A 15,127-nucleotide genomic window follows, 5' to 3' on the forward strand; every position below is an offset into this window, starting at 1 on the left:
GATTTCCTTTAGGATTGACTGGTTTGGTCTCCTTGCTATCCAAGGGATGCTCAAGAGTCTTCTCCAGCACCACAGTTCAAAAGCATCAATTCTTTGACTTGCCTTCCTCCTTGAGCTATTAACTTGCTTTCCATGGATGGTACTCATGTCCATCATGTTTAAATCTGTCCAACTTGTTTAAATCTGTATGATGGTAAAGTGTGATGGGAATTCTGGTCAGATCAAAAATGATTTATCAGTCTCTACAGGAATGGGCAGCTTGCTGGCAGGCCAGTGGCACTTCTGTCATTTTGCCAAAGTTCACAACTGGGGAGAAATAATTAAACCTAGGCATGAAGCTCATAAGTCTTTGAAAGTTTCCTGTAACGTAACCTTCTGCTTCAGAATTTGAGGCTGAATTCAAAGGTCAGTCTCTGAAAACCCAGGGACCATCCAAATCAGCATATTATTTTAAAATAATGCTACTAATAAAAGTCCCACACAGCTTTCTTATCATTAATTCAAAGAACACCTGTCTCTCTTCATATCTTAATAAATTACTTTTGCCCCTGGACAAATATATCCTCTGTCACTTTGCCAAGTCCTCACTTACATGCTGAATACACATTAGTAGAAGAACACAGATGATGTTAGTTGCCACCATAAGAGAGCTCAGCCTTCCTGAATATGAGAAAAATAGCTTTTTTCATGGTTTGGGCCTTCCCAGAATCCAGTCAGACATAGTACAGAGCTACACTGAATCTAAGTTATTAAACTGAACAGGAAGTACCTTGCTCAAATACTAAGCATAGTCTTAAAATTCTATGTTCTCAACTTCCTTCTCATAGTGGAAAAGTTTAGGAGAGTGAGGCCAACCCAACTTGTTTAAATCTGTGTGCCCTGACAGACGAAAGCCAATGGGGTTGGTATTTGGGGGATCGGTGGAAGGACACGGTGTGGTATTCAATATAATTGAATGAGAATCCAAAACCAAAGAGGAGGATCTAACGAAATACAAAGCAGGTATGTGAGGAGACCTTATGGGGAAATCTTAGGATAGGCTGTGGGCACTCGTGTGTTTCCCTTTACTCTCTGCGGGGCAATACATAGGTGAGTCAGATCCACTTAAAGGGCTATGTGGGATGCGTTTCCTTTTTTTTTTTTTTTTTTTAAGTGCTGTGGAGCTGGTTGGATTTTACTTCCCCAACCAAGGATTGAACTCCTGGCCCTTAGAAGTAAAAGCACAGAGTCCTTACCTCTGGACCACCAGGGAATTCCTGGATGTATTTCCTTTGATTCCCTCTGTTCATGTGGCTTTAGATGGTCTTTTATATTTATTCCATTTCAAAGGTGAAAGGCAGAATTCTGTGATTTCTGGCACCTACTCCTTTCCTAGTTAACAAAGCAGTGGATATTCTTGGGAGCCCCCTGCATCTTCTCAGCCTTGATTCAGTGGGGCTTGGTATTGGGGTATGAAGTAGAAGAGTGGAATTTCTGTGGAGGCAAGTGGGAGGGGGATGCTGGAATACAGATGATGGGCAGACTACTTCTGTTACCCAGGAGCATTCCTAGCAGAGGTCCTCTGGTCTTTGGCAGAGGTGAGGGAATAATTAGCAATGGGAGGAGAGTCAGATGGAAGCTTTGAGTTTCTCTATGTGCCGGGAGCCAGCGTGAGGAACTCCGCCCATGGCAAAGGTCATGAGGAAGGAGGCTCGGCATACACAAAGGCAGGATCAAGCCTCAGGAGTACCCCTGGAAATTCTCGAGCATCTACCCCCAAAACCAGAGTCTGCCTACTTTACTGCTTTGTGCTCGTACCTACACCTCTGACTTTACAGGGGGCTGTCCCCCACCACCTCTCTCTGAAAAAGAGTTAGCCTACAGCTCCAGTTAATAAAGTTCCTGGGCATGCCAAGGGTGTTTCAACCTACAAACTCCTTTGGAAATTCTCTAGCCTGCCTGAATAGGTTCTTCTGGCCTCATGTGATTGTTCAGAGCCTCCCAACTGTGAGAGGCATCAGATGTTCCAAACTGTCTAAATACAGATTCCTTTGAGCAGTTAAAAGATTGATTAGAGATTGTATTGGTGAAGGGTTTTTCACTTGTTGGGCCAATGTTTGCTGCTAAGTTTCCCTTATCTACTGTGTCCCTGGCAGTGTATTGATTAATATAATTGGTGTATAGGAATGTAAGTAGTAGCTTTAATGTTTGTAACCTTGGACCCTCGAGTTAATTCTTTTTCTTGTTATAGCCCACCACACCTTTGCCCTATAGGAATGCAACTTTATCTAATGCTTTCGGAGGGTGGTGCCTGACTTTAGAATAATCACCTTTAGAGAAAAATAAGTTTTCTGAAGAAAGGGCCTTAAAATGTTAACATGCCTCCAGGCCAGAAGATGATGTAAATCACCTAAACTTTTGCATATGATAAGTTTGCAGGAAGAAAGCCTGACTTACTGCATGACTCTACCCCTTCCCCCATTATCCTCTATGCATAACTTAAGGTATAAAAACTACTTTGGAAAATAAAGTGTGGGCCTTGTTCACCGAAGCTTGGTCTCCCCATGTCGTTCTTTCTCTCACCTTCTGGCTGAATTCCTATCTGGGACGTGGAGGCTCGTCAAGCCTACTAATTTTGCCTGGGCTTCTAAGATCTGACCGGGGAGGCCTTAGTGTCTCCTCTCCTTTAGGACAACGGGAGGACGCCTGCGGCCTATGTAGGTGATGCAAATTCCTTATTTTGGAATTTTATTAGCTTTCCACGTAAACCAAGTTATTCAGCCTCTTTCTCCACTGAATTTTCCTGCTGAGCTATCCTTATTCTATTACTCTTTATATGTCTAATTAATATTTAATTAAAGCTATTGTATCCAGTTCGCCAACACCATCCCCGCTTTGAATTCCCTGGATCCACTGGGGCTGGACCCCGGCATCTATGCCTCTCAGGCATGAAGGCCTTCTTGAACTGTAAGTATCACAACTTGGTAGAGACTGGCTCCTAATTACTGTGGAAAGTCACATTCTGGGTGGAAAATTGTATCCAAATGTCATGGTAACTTAATCAGCCTTTAACTCCAGGAGTGCTGTCTCAGTAGCTGTAGAATGGAGGAACTCTGAGCCCAAATGTGCTCTATTAGGTAAATGGTTCAAACAAGCTGGAAAGTTGGGAAGATGGATGAAAATTTTGAGCTTTTTGAGTAGCATCCTACAAAATAAAAAGTTTGCTAGAGTCAGAGATGGTGTGCTTGGCTCTTCCATGGGGAAGGACAATTTCCTTGCTGATCAAAGATGCAGTAGCTGGAATATATGAAGAAGGAAGACAGTTTGGGGGAGGGGACAGAGTCATTCTTTTTGAAGATACAAGGAGGAATGTCTTTGTATGGGGATGGGAGCAGTCTTAAATGAAGTTTGTTGCCAATGAATCCTCATTTAGATTTAGAACTGGGAAAGGAGATCCCAGATTCTTATACCACCTTGGCCTTTTCCTTTTATGATTTTTAAAAATTGAAGTGTAGTTGATTTACAATCTTATGTTAGTTTCTGGTACACAACAAAGTGATTCAGTTATATATGTGTGTGTGTATATATGGTTTATACTTGTTATGGCTATTGAACGTGGTTCTGTGTGCTATACAGTAGGACCTTGTTGTTAACGCATTCTCTGCATAGTAGTTTGCATCTGCTAACCCCAAACTCCCAGCGTATCTCTCCTCCACTCCCCTCCCCCTGGCAACCACAAGTCTGTTCTCTATGCTTGTGAGTCTGTTTCTCTTTCATAGATATGTTCATTTGTATCACATTTTAGATTCCACATATAAATGAAAATGATATCCCATAGTATTTGTCTTTCTCTCTCTGACTTACTTAACTTAGTTCAATAACCTCTAGGTCTATCCATGTTGCTGCAAATGACATTATTTCATTCTTTTTTAGGGCTGAGGAGGATTCCATTGTATCCATGTATCACATCTTTATCCATTCATCTGTCCATGGATATTTAGGTTGTTTCCATGAATTGATTATTGTGAACTGTGCTACTATGAACATAGAGGTATACGTGTCTTTTCAAATTACAGTTTTGTTTGGATATACGACTTGGCCTACTCCTAACTCCCCAAATCTTTGGCCATTATGTTAAGACTTTAAATGGAGTCATCCAGGGTAATTTCTGGGTGAGAGACTTTCAGGCTGTGAAACAGAACTGATCATCCTACTAGATTAGAGGCCTTTGAAGTCCTTGACCCCTGGGGCTCCTCTGCATAGTTCTGGAGCTCCAATAATAGCTACTGCATCTTCTTGGTCAGCTAAAACCTGGGGCTGGATGGTCAAAGATTTCTCACACCAACAATTTCCCAAGGCCTGCTGGCACCCCATTATCACCTTTTATAGACAGCATTCTCTGCCTGGTGGGGCCAGAACTGGGCAAGGAAAAGCCAGGGGTTCCACTTCAGGCTCTCAGGCACCTGTTTCCTGATCTGGCCCCACACATGTTCTATTATCAAAGAATACTCAGATCAGGGGGGTTTGTAATGCCAGGATTGATTAAGAACTGAAACTGCCTCCTATATCCTATGGTGCTCAAGCATAGAGAATCATCCGAATCACCTGAAGGAGTCTTTAAATGGTAGAATCCCAAATTTCTAGAACTCGTTTAATAGAAACAAAAACTAGCCTTCATCAAGTGGTTCTTATTATTAGCCAGGTTTAGGAAACTGTATGCAATATCTTTTAGATCGAGAATATCGAACTGTCTTGTAATTCAGCAAATTGTTGTTCTTGCTTTTGTGGTCAAGACCACTGGTGTCTTGGATGCCCAGGTTCAGGCCAGGACCACCAGAAGAGCAGAGATCAGAAGGTAATTGAGTTGAAGCTGCTGTCATGTTTTAATTGTACTGTTTCTTTGCCTCCTTGATATTATGGAGGCCCTTGTTTTCTGGAGTGCACCCTGGTGCTGAGAACTTTGCTTGGGATCCATCACAGTACATTTGTGATGGCCAAATAGGTTGCAGACCTCCTCAGGTTCCTGGTCTGATGCTGTTTCCTGGTTGGCATTAGGAGCCTGATGTTCCAAGACTCCATCCTGGATATGGAGGAGACTACCTGTCATAGCTAGTTTCATAAGAATACATCAAGGCTTTCCTGGTAGCTCAGTAGTAAAGAATCCTCCGCTAATACAGGAGACACAGGTTTGATCCCTGATCCAGGAAGATCCCACATGCTGCCGAGCATCTAAGCCCATGTGCCACAACTATTTAGCCTGTGCTCTAGAGCCCAGGAACCTCAACTATTAAGCTCATGTGACACAACTGCTGAATCCTGCCTGCCTAGAGACTGTGCTCTGCAACAAGAGAAGCTACTGCAATGAGAAGCCTGCACACCACAACCAGAGAAAAGCCCATGCAGCAACAAAGAGCCAGCACAGCCATAAATAAATAAAATAAAGAATATATTGTAATCTAATCCTGAGATTAGAATACAACAAATGTACAGGAAATCTCTACCCAATTTCCTTCCTTTCTGTTAGAAAGCATACAGGGTCAATAAGTAGGGAAATTTAAAAAAGTGAATAATGAATCAGTCAAAGCAGAGGAAGTGATCGTGATGGTGGAGATGTTGGTGCTGGTGCTGATGTTGGTGATGGGGAGATGGCAGTCATCTTGATGACCGTGGTGATAGACATGATGTAGGAATAGTGGTTACAATCTAATAAATGTCTGAGATGGCAACTGTTGCTTGGGGCTAGCCTTTATTTGATCTTTTTCATATGATAAGTGCTGGTGAGTCAGCTACTTTTAAAAGGCTAGGAACAGTGAACAAAATATATAAATCAAAGTTTAATAAATATTTCCAGTGTGACTCGTTATTAATTTCAGAAGCATTAAATCTTTATTTCTGAATGACCTTTCATTGTCAGTGATGGAATAGTTTAGCCTTAAGTTACCCCCCCCCCATTCCCCCCCTAACATATAGTTACTTTGTAAAGAAACTGCTAAATGTTTCTTGGAACTCATATTTGAAGAATCATTTTGTAATGAGTAGTTGGCATATGTATAATTTATTAAATATTTTTGTTTTCCATCAGATAAAAAATTTTACACTGAAAATTCTAAGAGAAATATGCTGTACCATCCCTAAGGCTACATAGCTCATGAGGAATAATATTTAAAAGACCTAAAAGACAAATTATCTGTGTATTCCATTTTCTTCCTTTTTGGGAGAGATGATTCAGTTAGGAATTTTTAAAAAATAGCAAAAATGTGATAATGATATTCCACACATTAAAATGACTAAAATAACACTTTGTAGCAACATGAAAAATTTTTCTCTGAAGTTTAAAAATGCTGAAGATAGGATATTAGAAAAAAACAGAATGTTTATCTAAGAGAATTTCACTTAAAATAAAAATATATTTCACCACAAACTTTCTAATATAAATCTCAATGAGATAAAGCAATTCAACTAACCTATGAACAACTTTAGTCCAATAACTATAATTATTTTAATTTTCTTATGCTCCTTTTTAGTAGTTTTTGTCATTATCATCATCAACCTGCTATTTTTGTTGAGCAACATTGTATGCTTGACACCATGCTGGACATTTTACATATACAATCCCTTTGAATGCTCAAAGCAGTACTAGGTGGTATCTGTGATTGTCTCCATTATCAGATGAGGAAACTGAGGCTCAGGGGCTTTTAAGCAATCTACCCAAAGACACAGAGCTTGTAAGTGAAGACAGGAAGGATTCTGAATAAGGTCAAGATTAAGCTCTTAACTACTACGAGATGCTTATCCACAAGCATACGTAATTCATATGAAGTGAAGTGAAGTCGCTCAGTCGTGTCCGACTCTTTGTGATCCCATGGACTGTAGTCTACCAGGCTTCTCTGTCCATGGGATTTTCCAGGCAAGAGTACTGGAGTGGGTTGCCATTTCCTTCTCCAGGGGATACTCCTGACCCAGGGATTGAACCCAGGTCTCCTGCATTGCAGGCAGACGCTTTACCCTCTGAGCTGTTGTAATTCGTATAGAGCATCTGAATTCAATTTTTTTTTTTTTCACTAAACACTGTATTGCAAACATTTGCTCTATTTGCTGGTCTTACACCCCCAGGACTCGTAGGCTGGGATCCTCTCTGGGGTGCACTGCCCTCTGATGGAATTCAGTTCACAGAGTACTGTTATCCCCTCCCCAACCCCTGGGATAAAGAAGGGTTTTCTACTGAATTACTGTTGCTGTTATTATCTCAAATATGGTGAAATGTTAAAAGGTCTTTTTCCTAGCTCCTTTAATGTAGAGAAAGATGATTATGTCCAGTTTTCTGGGTTGAGGGGTTGGAAAATAAAGTGAACCCCAAAGAAGTTCTGAAATATCCTCCAGGGAATGAAGTAAGTACTAGGTGCTCTTGGTGTTGAAAGCTATATGACTGCTCTGTTCCCTGAAGTAATTGGATATTTCAAGCATCTCCCTTCAAATTACATGGAAAGGCTTGAGAATGTGTCAAACTGTGTTAAGACCAGCACTGGAAGACAAAGCAAGACTTTACTGGGATCCATTAAAATAAAAAACTTGGAAATATATTTAAAACACAGGAAATTCAAACAGATCAGGAGTTGTTTTCCTCTGAGCTCACATAACTTCCTCAGTGTTCATATTTTTCTAAAGAATCTTTCAGTTTGATATTGCTAAAAATCCTAATTGGATTTAAATGCATAATTAGATGGCCTTGCAGAGAAGGCAATGGCAACCCACTCTAGTACTCTTGCCTGGAAACTCCCATGGACGTAGGAGCCTGGTAGGCTGCAGTCCATGGGCTCGCGAAGAGTCAGACACCATTGAGCAACTTCATTTTCACTTTTTACTTTCATGCATTGGAGAAGGAAATGGCAACCCACTCCAGTGTTCTTGCCTGGAGAATCCCAGGGACGGGAGAGCCTGGTGGGCTGCCGTCTATGGGGTCGCACAGAGTCGGACACGACTGAAGTGACTTAGCAGCAGCAGCAGCAGCAGTAGATGCCCTTGGTTTAATTAGAAAGGACTTGGGTTAATACCGCATTGTTTTGTAGACTCAGACACAGACTTGTGTGGTTGCCAAGGGGGAAGGTCGGTGGGGGAGGGGTGGAATGGGAGTTTGAGATTAGCAGATGCCAATTGTTACATACAGAATGGATAAACAGTAAGGTCTTACTGTATAGCACAGGGAATCATACTCAACATCCTGTGACAAACCATAATGGAAAAGAATATGAAAAATAATGCATGTATGTGTATAGCTGAATCAATCTGCTAAACAGCAGAAATTAACACCACATTGTAAATCAACTATATGTGGATAAAAAAAATATTGCGTTGTTTTGGGGAAAGTGACAGGAATGTGGTTTTTTTTTTTTTTTTTCTTTGTAGAGAATTAGGCCATTATTTCTGCTATTGTTCATCAAAAAAAAGAAGCCCTGAGCAAAACTGCTGATGCTATCACATGGAAAAGGGCTGACTGGTGAGTCGTAATTGCTTTGTGTGCAGTCTGTGGGGCACACTATAGAGAGGAAAGGGGAAACCTGCCAGTTTTATCTTTATTAGCAAGCTGGCTCTTAAATATTAGATGTCTTTTATGCTTAGTGAATGACCAATATGAAAAAGGAGAAGCAGCAAAGACAGGCTTAGATGGTATTTAATAAAAAAGAGTTTCCCAAGGATTCTTAAGGAAATTATATTTCTTCATGGCCTCCACTAAAATTATTTCCTCTGAGCTTAGATTTCAGGACAGGGATTGTAAAAAAACTTAATAAAAAACAAACAATTTTAAAGACAAATACTTCTCAAACTAATACATAGATAAATTACCCAAAGGGTAAAAAACATCCATGACAAAAATACTCTTTAAGGACAGAAATGTACATGAGAGTCATGGAATATGCATTCAGTAGATTAATTTTGTTCATTGAGAGTCTTCTTTCCCAGCTTTTTTCTTTTTTTTTTTTAATTGAAGGATAATTGCTTTACAGAATTTTGTTGTTTTCTGTCAAATCTCAACATGAATCAGCCATAGGTATACATATATCCCCTCCCTTTTGAACCTCCCTCCCATTTCCCTCCCCATCCACCCCTCTAGGTTGATACAGAGCCCCTGTTTGAGTTTCCTGAGACATACGGCAAATTCCCATTGGCTATCTATTACACATATAGTAATGTAAGTTTCCATGTTACTCTCCCCATACATCTCACTGTCTCCTCCCCTCTCCCCATGTCCATAAGTCCATTATCTATGTTTGTTTCCCCACTGTTGTCCCTGTAAATAAATTATTCAGAACCATTTTTCTAGATTCCGTATATGTGCATTAGAATACGATATGTATCTTTCTTTTTCTGACTCACTTCACTCTGCATGATAGGTTCATCCACTTCATCAGAACTGACTCAAAGGCATTTCTTTTATGGCTGAGTAATATTCCATCGTGTACATGTACAACAGCTTTTTTATCCATTCATCTGTCAATGGGCATCTAGGTTGCTTCCATGTTCTAGCTATTGTAAATAGTGCTGCAATGAACAATGAGATACATGTGTTTCTTTCAATTTTGGTTTCCTCAGGGTATATGCCTAGGAGTGGGATTGCTGGGTCATATGGTGGTTTTATTCCTAGCTTTTTAAGGAATCGCCATACTGTCTTCCATAGTGGCTGTATCAATTTACATTCCAAACAGTGCAAGAGCATTCCCTTTGCTACACCCCTCTCCATCATTTATTGTTTGTAGACTTTTTGGTGATGGCCATTCTGACTGGGGTGAGGTGATATCTCATTGTGGTTTTGATTTGCATTTCTCTAATAATGAGCAAAGTTGAGAATCTTTTCGGGTGTTTGTTAGCCATCTGTATGTCTTCTTTGGAGAAATGACTGCTTAGGTCTTTTTCCCACTTTCGGTTCAGTTCAGTTGAGTCACTCAGTCATGTCCGACTCTATGCAACCTCATGAATTGCAGCACGCCAGGCCTCCCAGTCCATCACCAGCTCCCGGATTTCACTCAAACTCATGTCCATCGAGTAAGTGATGCCATCCAGCCATCTCATACTCTGTCGTCCCCTTCTCCTCCTGCCCCCAGTCCCTTCCAGCATCAGGGTCTTTTCCAATGAGTCAACTCTTCGCGTGAGGTGGCCAAAGTACTGGAGTTTCAGCCTCAGCATCAGTCCTTCCAATGAACACCCAGGACTGATCTACTTCAGAATGGACTGGTTGGACCTCCTTGCAGTCCAAGGGACTCTCAAGAGTCTTCTCCAACACTACAGTTCAAAAGCATCAATTCTTTGGTGCTCAGCTTTCTTCACAGTCCAACTCTCACATCCATACATGACCACTGGAAAAACCATAGCCTTGACTAGACGAACCTTTGTTGGCAAAGTAATGTCTCTGCTTTTGAATATGCTATCTAGGTTGGTCATAACTTTCCTTCCAAGGAGTAAGCATCTTTTAATTTCATGACTGCAATCACCATCTGCAGTGATTTTGGAGCCCCCCAAAATAAAGTCTGACACTCTTCCCACTGTTTCCCCATCTATTTCCCATGAAGTGATGGGACCGGATGCCATGATCTTCGTTTTCTGAATGTTGAGCTTTAAGCCAACTTTTTCACTCTCCTCTTTCACTTTCATCAAGAGGCTTTTTAGTTCCTCTTCACTTTCTGCCATAAGGCTGGTGTCATCTGCATATCTGAGGTGATTGATATTTCTCCCGGCAATCTTGATTCCAGCTTGTGCTTCTTCCAGCCCAGCGTTTCTCATGATGTACACTGCATAGAAGTTAAATAAACAGGGTGACAATATACAGCCTTGACGAACTCCTTTTCCTATTTGGAACCAGTCTGTCGTTCCATGTCCAGTTCTAACTGTTGCTTCCTGACCTGCATATGGGTTTCTCAAGAGGCAGATCAGGTGGTCTGGTATTCTCATCTCTTTCAGAATTTTCCAGTTTATTGTGATCCACACAGTCAAAAGCTTTGGCATAGTCAATAAGGCAAAAATAGATGTTTTTCTGGAACTCTCTTGCTTTTTCCATGATCCAGCGGATGTTGGCAATTTGATCTCTGGTTCCTCTACCTTTTCTAAAACCAGCTTGAACATCTGGAAGTTCACAGTTCACGTATTGCTGAAGCCTGGCTTGGAGAATTCTGAGCACTATTTTGCTAGTGTCTGAGATGAGTTCAATTGTGTGGTAATCTGAACATTCTTTGGCATTGCCTTTCTTTGGGATTGGAATGAAAACTGACCTTTTCCAGTCCTGTGGCCACTGCTGAGTTTTCCAAATTTGCTGGCATATTGAGTGCAGCACTTTCACAGCATCATCTTTCAGGATTTGAAATAGCTCAACTGGAATTTCATCACCTCCACTAGCTTTGTTCGTAGTGATGCTTTCTAAGGCCCACTTGACTTCACATTCCAGGATGTCTGGCTCTAGGTGAGTGATCACACCATCGTGATTATCTTGGTCTTGAAGGTCTTTTTTGTACAGTTCTCCTGTGTATTCTTGCTACCTCTTCTTAATATCTTCTGCTTCTGTTAGGTCCATGCCTATCATATATGACATTTACTATGTTGAGGTAGGTTCCTTCTATTAGCCATTATGGTCAACAAAAGAGTTCAAAATGCAGTATTTGGATGCAATCTCAAAAATGACAGAATGATCTCTGTTCGTTTCCAAGGCAAACCATTCAATATCACAGTAATCCAAGTCTATGCCCCAACCAGTAATGCTGAAGAAGCTGAAGTTGAATGGTTCTATGAAGACCTACAAGACCTTTTAGAACTAACACCCAAAAAAGATGTCCTTTTCATTATAGGGGACTGGAATGCAAATAAGAAGTCAAGAAACACCTGGAGTAACAGGCAAATTTGCCATTGGAATACGGAATGAAGCAGGGCAAAGACTAGTAGAGTTTTGCCAAGAAAATGCACTGGTCATAGCAAACATCCTCTTCCAACAACAAAAGACAAGACTCTACACATGGACATCACCAGATGATCAACACCAAAATAAGATTGATTATATTCTTTGCAGCCAAAGATGGAGAAGCTCTATACAGTCAGCAAAAACAAGACTGGGAGCTGACTGTGGCTCAGATCATGAACTCCTTAATCCAAACTCAGGGTTAAATTGAAGAAAGTAGGGAAAACCACTAGACCATTCAGGTATGACCTAAATCAAATCCCTTATGATTATACAGTGGAAGTGAGAAATAGATTTAAGGTACTAGATCTGATAGACAGAGTGCCTGATGAACTATGCTCGGAGGTTCGTGACATTGTACAGGAAACAGGGATCAAGACCATCCCCATGGAAAAGAAATGCAAAAAAGCAAAATGGCTGTCTGAGGAGGCCTTACAAATAGCTGTGAAAAGAAGAGAAGTGAAAAGCAAAGGAGAAAAGGAAAGATATAAACATCTGAATGCAGAGTTCCAAAGAATAGCAAGAAGAGATAAGAAAACCTTCCTCAGCGATTAATGCAAAGAAATATAGGAAAACAGTAGAATGGGAAAGACTAGAGATCTCTTCAAGAAAATTAGAGATACCAAGAGAACGTTTCATGCAAAGATGGGCTCGATAAAGGACAGAAATGGTATGGACCTAACAGAAGCAGAAGATATTAAGAAGAGGTGGCGGGAATACATAGAAGAACTATTCAAAAAAGATCTTCATGACCAAGATAATCATGATGGTGTGATCACTCACCTAGAGCCAGACATCCTGGAATGTGAAGTCAAGTGGGCCTTAGGAAGCATCACTACGAACAAAGCTAGTGGAGGTGATGAAATTCCAGTTGAGCTATTTCAAATTCTGAAAGATGATGCTGTGAAAGTGCTGCACTCAATATGCCAGCAAATTTGGAAAACTCAGCAGTGGCCACAGGACTGGAAAACGTCCATTTTCATTCCAATCCCAAAGAAAGGCAATGCCAAAGAATGCTCGAACTACCGCACAATTGCACTCATCTCACACGCTAGTAAAGTAATGCTCAAAATTCTCCAAGCCAGGCTTCAGCAATACATGAACCGTGAACTTCCAGATGTTCAAGCTGGTTTTAGAAAAGGCAGAGGAATCAGAGATCAGATTGCCGACATCCGCTGGATCATGGAAAAAGCAAGAGAGTTCCAGGAAAACATCTATTTCTGCTTTATTGACTATGCCAAAGCTTTTGACTGTGTGGATCACAATAAACTGTGGAAAATTCTGAAAGAGATGGGAATACCAGACCACCTGACCTGCCTCTTGAGAAACGCATATGCAGGTCAGGAAGCAGCAGTTAGAACGGGACATGGAACAACAGACTGGTTCCAAATAGGAAAAGGAGTTCGTCAAGGTTGTATATTGTCACCCTGCTTATTTAACTTATATGAGAGTACATCATGAGAAACGCTGGGCTGGAAGAAGCACAAGCTGGAATCAAGATTGCCAGGAGAAATATCAATCACCTCAGATATGCAGATGACACCAGCCTTATGGCAGAAAGTGAAGAGGAACTAAAAAGCCTCTTGATGAAAGTGAAAGAGGAGAGTGAAAAAGTTGGCTTAAAGCTCAACATTCAGAAAACGAAGATCATGGCAGCTGGTCCCATCACTTCATGGGAAATAGATGGGGAAACAGTGGAAACAGTGTCAGACTTTATTTTGGGGGGCTCCAAAATCACTGCAGATGGTGATTGCAGCCATGAAATTAAAAGACACTTACTCCTTGGAAGAAAAGTTATGACCAACCTAGATAGCATATTCAAAAGCAGAGACATTACTTTGTCAACAAAGGTCCGTCTAGTCAAGGCTATGGTTTTTCCAGTGGTCATGTATGGATGTGAGAGTTGGACTGTGAAGAAAGCTGAGCGCCGAAGAATTGATGCTTTTAAACTGTGGTGTTGGAGAAGACTCTTGAGAATCCCTTGGACTGCAAGGAGATCCAACCAGTCCATTCTGAAGGAGATCAGCCCTGGGATTTCTTTGGAAGGAATGATGCTGAAGCTGAAACTCCAGTACTTTGGCCACCTCACGCGAAGAGTTGACTCATTGGAAAAGACTCTGATGCTGGGAGGGATTGGGGGCAGGAGAACAAGGGGACGACAGAGTATGAGATGGCTGGATGGCATCACTGACTCGATGGACGTGAGTCTGGGTGAACTCCGGGGGTTGGTGATGGACAGGGAAGCCTGGGGAGCTGAGATTCATGGGGTCGCAGAGTCGGACACGACTGAGCGACTGAACTGAACTGAACTGAGAGTATTTTTCGGAGAAGGCAATGGCAACACACTCCAGTACTCTTGCCTGGAAACTCCCATGGACATAGGAGCCTGGTAGGCTGCAGTCCATGGGCTTGCAAAGAGTTGGACACCATTGAGCAACTTCATTTTCACTTTTTACTTTCATGCATTGGAGAAGGAAATGGCAACCCACTCCAGTGTTCTTGCCTGGAGAATCCCAGGGACGGGAAAGTCTGGTGGGCTGCCATCTATGGGGTCACACAGAGTCAGAGACGACTGGAGCGACTTAGCAGCAGTAGCAGCCTCAGAGTATTTTTAATTTCTATAATTGTGTTGTTTCTCTCTGCATGTTTATTTAATTCTTCTGCTGCTGGTAAGTCACACCAGTCGTGTCCAACTCTGTGTGACCCCATAGACAGCAGCCCACCAGGCTCCCATCCCTGGGATTGTCCAGGCAAGAACACTGGAGTGGGTTGCCATTTCCTTCTCTAGTGCATGAAAGTAAAAAGTGAAAGTAAAGTCGCTCAGTCGTGTCTGACTCTTCGAGACCCCATGGACTGTAGCCTACCAGGCTCCTCCATCGGTCTTTGTTAATTGATTCTTGCATTTTCTCCATTTTGCTTTCAAGGTTTTTGGTCATCTTTACTATCATTATTCTGAATTCTTTTTCAGGTAGTTTGCTTATTTCCTCTTCATTTATTTGGAGTTCTGTGTTTCTAGTTTGTTCCTTCAATTGTGTAGTATTTCTCTACCTCATTATTTTTTTTAACTTATTGTGTTTGAGGTCTCATTTTCCCAGGCTTCAAGGTTGAATTCTTTCTTCCTTTGGTTTCTGCCCTCTAATGTTGGTCCACTGGTTTATGTGAGCTTCTTAAAGGGTGAGATTTGTGCTGAGTTTTTGTTTGTTTGTTTGTTTG

The sequence above is a fragment of the Bos taurus genome, chromosome 1 (genome assembly GCF_002263795.3).
Source record: "Bos taurus isolate L1 Dominette 01449 registration number 42190680 breed Hereford chromosome 1, ARS-UCD2.0, whole genome shotgun sequence".
Lineage (NCBI taxonomy): Eukaryota > Metazoa > Chordata > Mammalia > Artiodactyla > Bovidae > Bos > Bos taurus.